The sequence below is a fragment of the Pipistrellus kuhlii genome, unplaced genomic scaffold (assembly GCF_014108245.1).
Source record: "Pipistrellus kuhlii isolate mPipKuh1 unplaced genomic scaffold, mPipKuh1.p scaffold_m20_p_15, whole genome shotgun sequence".
NCBI classification, from domain to species: Eukaryota; Metazoa; Chordata; class Mammalia; order Chiroptera; family Vespertilionidae; genus Pipistrellus; species Pipistrellus kuhlii.
In genome coordinates this window covers 14621658-14626913 of record NW_023425460.1, presented here as the reverse complement: position 1 = coordinate 14626913, position 5256 = coordinate 14621658, and the positions used below count along the sequence as shown (strand labels likewise).

General features: G+C 41.6%; 1 pseudogene; it reads right to left on the bottom strand.

Moving 5' to 3' along the window:
* Positions 1-4389: 4389 nt before the first annotated feature.
* Positions 4390-4842, bottom strand: LOC118719005 (annotated as a pseudogene).
* Between the last annotated feature and the right edge of the window lie 414 nt (positions 4843-5256).

Below are 5256 nucleotides of genomic sequence, written 5' to 3'. Positions count from 1 at the left end.
CAAAGTCCTTCCCTCTAGGTTTTTCTAGGGGGAAAAATTAGTTGTGTTGCAAAATTTATTTAATTTTTGTAGCTTTATTGAGATATAATTGACATATAACATTGTGTAAGTTTATGTTGTACAATGTGATGCTTTGATATATAAACCTCCATCACCTCACATAGCATCCACTTTTTGTGTGTGAATGTATGGTGAGAACTTTTTAGATTTACTCTTAACTTTTCTTTTTTTAACCCTCATCCAAGGAGATATGTTTTTATTGATTTTAGAGAGAGAGGAAATGGAGGGGGAAAGAGAGAGAGAGAAACATTTGTTGCCTCCCATCATCACCTGGACCATGGATTAAACCTGCATCCTAGGTATGTGCCCTGCTCAGGAATTGAACCCACAACCTTTTGGTGTATGGTATGACACTCCAATCAATTCAGCCACCTGGCCAGGGCCTTGCTTAGTAACATCCTATGTAATAAAAGGCAAATATGCAAATCGACCGAATGACGAAATGACTAGTTGCTATGATGCACACTGAACACCAGGGGGCAGATGCTCAATGCAGGAGCTGCCCCCTGGTGGTCAATGTGCCCCGACAGGGGGAGCACTGTTCAGCCAGAGGCCAAGCTCATGGCTGGCGAGTGCAGCTGTGGTGGCAGGAGACTTTCTCGCCTCTGCAACAGTCCTAAGGATGTCTGACTGCTGGTGTAGGCCCCCTCTCTGCGGAGATATCCCCCAAGGGCTCCCGAACTGTGAGAGGGTGCAGGCCAGGCTGAGGGACTGCCCACCTCTCAGTGCACGAATTTTGTGCACTGGCCCTCGAATTTAATTATATAATACTAGAGGTCCAGTGCACGAAATTTATGCATGGAAGGGTGTGTGTTCCTGAGCCCAGCCTGCACCCTATCCAATCTAGGACCCCCTCAGGGAATGTCTGACTGCTGGTTTAGTCCTGATCCCTGTGGACTGGCGATCATACATTTGTCTTGCAATCTGGGATGACTTCTAACCACTTGCCTACCTGTGTGCTTGATCTCCCCTAACCCATCTGCTTGGCTGATTATCCCTAATCCCTCTGCCTGCTGGCCTGATCGCCCCTACCTTGCCCCTATACTGATAACCCCTATCTTGCCCCCTGCCTGATTGCCCTTAACTGCCCTCCCTGCCAGCCTGATCTTGCCCCAACTTCCCTCTGCTGCCAGTCTTATCACCCATAACAGCCTCTGACTTGGACCCCACCACCATTTTGTCTGGAAGGAAGTCAAATGTCTAGAAGACTGGCCAGTCAACCTGGTCTAATGAGCATATTACCCTTTTAGTAGTATAGATTGATTATATAGGATAGGATTACTTAAATGGGAGGGGGAAGCCTTTTTCAGCAGAAGGAGATGCTCTTGGCAGACAAAAACACATAATCCCTATATCTGGACTGATAGCCATATGCACTATACTGCCAAACCAATCATTACAAAATTGAATTACTTTCTTACACTTTACACCAAACAGCTGTTGCCCTTAAACTGGCCCCCCCCCCCAGCTCCCACTTTAGATTCTGCCTTAAAAGTTCACCCAGATTAGATTCTGATTAATTGGTTTCTATTCTAATCAGCATCAAAAGTTCTGCCACCTAGGCAGCCATTGGCTCCTCACACTTGACCCAAATTTGTTTCTGATTGGTCAGTTTCTATGCCAATCAGCATCTCTGGGCCTGATCATAGAGGTGGGGCTGATCAGCAGCCACCCCAGGCTGCTGGCGAGCAGGCTGAACTGCTGACCTCCAGGAGAGAGAGAGACTTGGCTGCCGGTGAGTCCCGGAAAGAGAAGCACGGTCTGATCACCCTGTTCTCTCTCCGGGCCTCACCAGAAGCCACTGCCACTGCTGTTCATTCCTGCTTCTCTTCTCTCTCCTCTCTTCTCCTCTCTTCTCCTCTCTTCTCCTCTCTCCTCTCTCCTCTCTCCTCTCTCCTCTTCTTTCTCTCTTTCGTCAGCAGTTCAGCCTGCTCACCTGCTGTATGTGCAACCTGGTGTTTGGTCGAGCCGTTGGTCATTTTGGATGTTATGACCCTGGATCTTTATATATATATATATATATATATATATATATATATATAATCTCCCCACTTGTTATTTCTGTTGATGTTGCTTGTACTTAAGTGTCATGTTAAAAAAAAAAATAGTTGTCATGACCTATGTCCATGAAGGTTTTCTTCTAGGAGTTTTGCGGGTTCAGGTCTTAGGTTAAGTCTTTAACCCATTCAGGAAGTGTGAAGCCTCCATCTTTATTCTGCCATCTAAAGATGTCTTTGGCTATCAGAATCTTTTGTGATTCCATAGGAAATTTAGGATTTTTTCTGTTTCTATAAAAATAAAATACCACTGGAATTTTTATAGGAATTACATTGAATCTACAGATGACCTTGAGAAGTATGGGTATTTTAACAATATTCTATGAATATGAGATATCTTTCCATTTAGTTCTATCACTTTCAATTTTTTTTTTCATCCATGACTTATAATTTTCAATGTACAGATATTTCTCATTCTTAGTTAAATTTATTCATAAGTATTTTGTTGTTTTTGCTTTTAAATTTATCTTTATTATTGAAAAGTATTACAGATGTTCCCCTTCTATCCCCTCTCCCCCCCCCCCTCCCATTGATTGCCCCCCCTGCCTGGGCCTTCACCACCCTATTGTGTCCATGGTTATGCATATATGCATGTAAATTCTTTGGTTAATCTCTTCCCCTTTGTAAGGGGTGCTGAAAGTGGAATGACCTATAATACCATGTTGATGATGTTGCTATTGATGATTGGGTGGGATGGGATAGTGAGGTAAGAATTTCTGTAGGCTTATGATAAAAAGAGAGTCAAGATCTTTAGCCTTTCCCCCCCTGACTTCTCTAATGTCAAGGAGAGTGCTTTCTGTTCATTTGCTTACTCCTTCCCTTGTTGGCATCTTAGTTTCAGTAATTTGGATTCTGTCCACTTGGCCAGAGCCTAGTGGTGTTTCCTGGGTGATGTGGCCTCTTTTGATTCCTCACAGCACTGTAGACCCCTCTGAGGTCTGGTGTGATTTACATTCAAACCTGTCTGGGTGATTTACTGTTCTCCCTTCACTGGGGAGGCATTTCTGTGGAAACTCCCTAGCCAACCTCTGCATTCCCTATGAGAGCTCAGTCTGGGTGTGAGTAACTAACACTGACTCAGTGACCTAATTCCCAGGGCAAACCATACTGTACAATTACGGGTATTTTGGAGTGGCAGTAGCCCAAATATATATTGGGCAGCCAGCGAATTACCCGCTTCCCAGAGACATAATAGTAAGATCTCTCTCTGCCTCTTGCTGTGGCATATCTCAGATCCCTCCTGTCTCTCTAAGTGGAGGCTACAAGAAGAAAAATAGAAGTAATTACTTGCTCTCTTTATCCTGTCTTTCTTTCTTTTGCCCTCTTCTGTTCTCTAGTGCTAGCAAAAATATTCCTTTTATATTCTCTTCATTGTAGGAACACTTCATGATCTGAGTTAATCATGCTTATTTGCTGTTATGATAAATTGGGATGGTTGGTGAAATAATAAAGAAAGTTGAAGAAAACTTTTGTAACAGTAATTTTACATCCTGAAGCCTGAATATTATCTTATCTTTTTACTTTGCATTGCTTCTGTGTTAGGATCCAGTGTTCTCTCAAGTAATTGGATGTCATCAATGATCTAGAAAAGGCAAAAGAAAAAAAAATACAATGAAATTTTCTGTAATGTTACTCTCTAATGGAAGAAATAGGTATGGGCATTGCATTCAGGGAGAATAACATCTATTTCTTTTTTAGACAGAATAGTTGCTCGATGGGCTGATTTTTCTCCCCCATTTTTTAAATCAGATGGGATAATTTGGGTAAACAATATAGAAATTAAAATATTTCTCAAGGAAAGTTTTAATTCTTAGAGTACTGTATTTATGGAAAAAGAAAAACTTTATCATAATTTTATAATTATATTCAAGGTTATTGTAAGTTTAGACTTATGCATTATAAAATAGAGAGTATAAGGAGGAGTATTAATAAGTAGTCTGACTTATTTCACTTAGCATAATGCCCTACTATAAAAGAGGACCATTGATGATTGTTAAGCCATTTTGTGCATATCGTTGGGCACAGGATATGCACATAGTTTCAAAGTATCTCCCCATAGATTATTTATTAAATATAAAAAAGAAAATACCAGTAAAATGGAGAAATAGAATAGATATTTCCTAAACCAACTGACCAAACTTGACATTAATAGAAATTGTACAAACTGATACATGATTTATGTAATATATTATGTAATACCATGGGAAATACACAACAATTAGTTTAGTATTCTTTATTTTTTATTTTTAGACTGTTCATTAACAGAAGAGGCCTACAGACATTTCTTCTTGGACACACCTACAGTGCCACCCTGGCAGCCTACGGTCTTGGTTTGCTGGCCTCGAACACGAAGACCCCAGAAGTGGCGCAGCCCGCTGTGGGTCCGAATTTTCTTCAGCTGCTCCAGGTCTTCACGACGCTTGTTGTCCCGACCATTGGCCAGGACCTTGCTGTATTTCCCGTCCTTCACATCCCTTTGTCTGTGCTGGTGTTGGTTCAGGGGTTCTGTATAATGGTGATTTTATGTTCCACCTCGTCCTCTGTGGGCTCTCCTGCCCTCTTGGTGAGGTTGATGTCAGCTTTCCTCAATACCACATGAGCATATCTTCGCCTTACACCCTTAACTGCAGTGATGGCAAAGGCCGTTTTCCACTGCCCACCGATATTGGTGTTGAATAAGTACGTGTGAAATGTGCTGGCACTTCTCAGGAATCACTAGAGACATGATGGCAGTGGTGTGCAGACCTCCTGTGGAAGAGCATAATATTCTTGCCAAAAACATTCAATCTTAATCTAATGAAGAAACAATAGGCATATCCAGAATTTGGACTCTCCTACATGACAACTGTCTTGGACTCTTCAAAAACTATCAATGACCTGAAAGGAAAACAAGGTAGGTGTGTGTGTGTGTGTGTGTGTGTGTGTGTGTGTGTGTGTGTTAAGCAAGAGGTAAGCAAGAGAACCCATCTAGATTAAAAGACACCAGAAGACAAGGTAAGTAAATATATGTGGTTCTCTTATTTTTGTATCACTTAGTTTTGTGGCCTAACAACTAGGTATAAAATGTCTGTGGCATCCAGTAATAAGCATGTATTTTGTTTGTGGGTTTGTGAGTCACTTGGGTAGTGCTCTGTGTGTG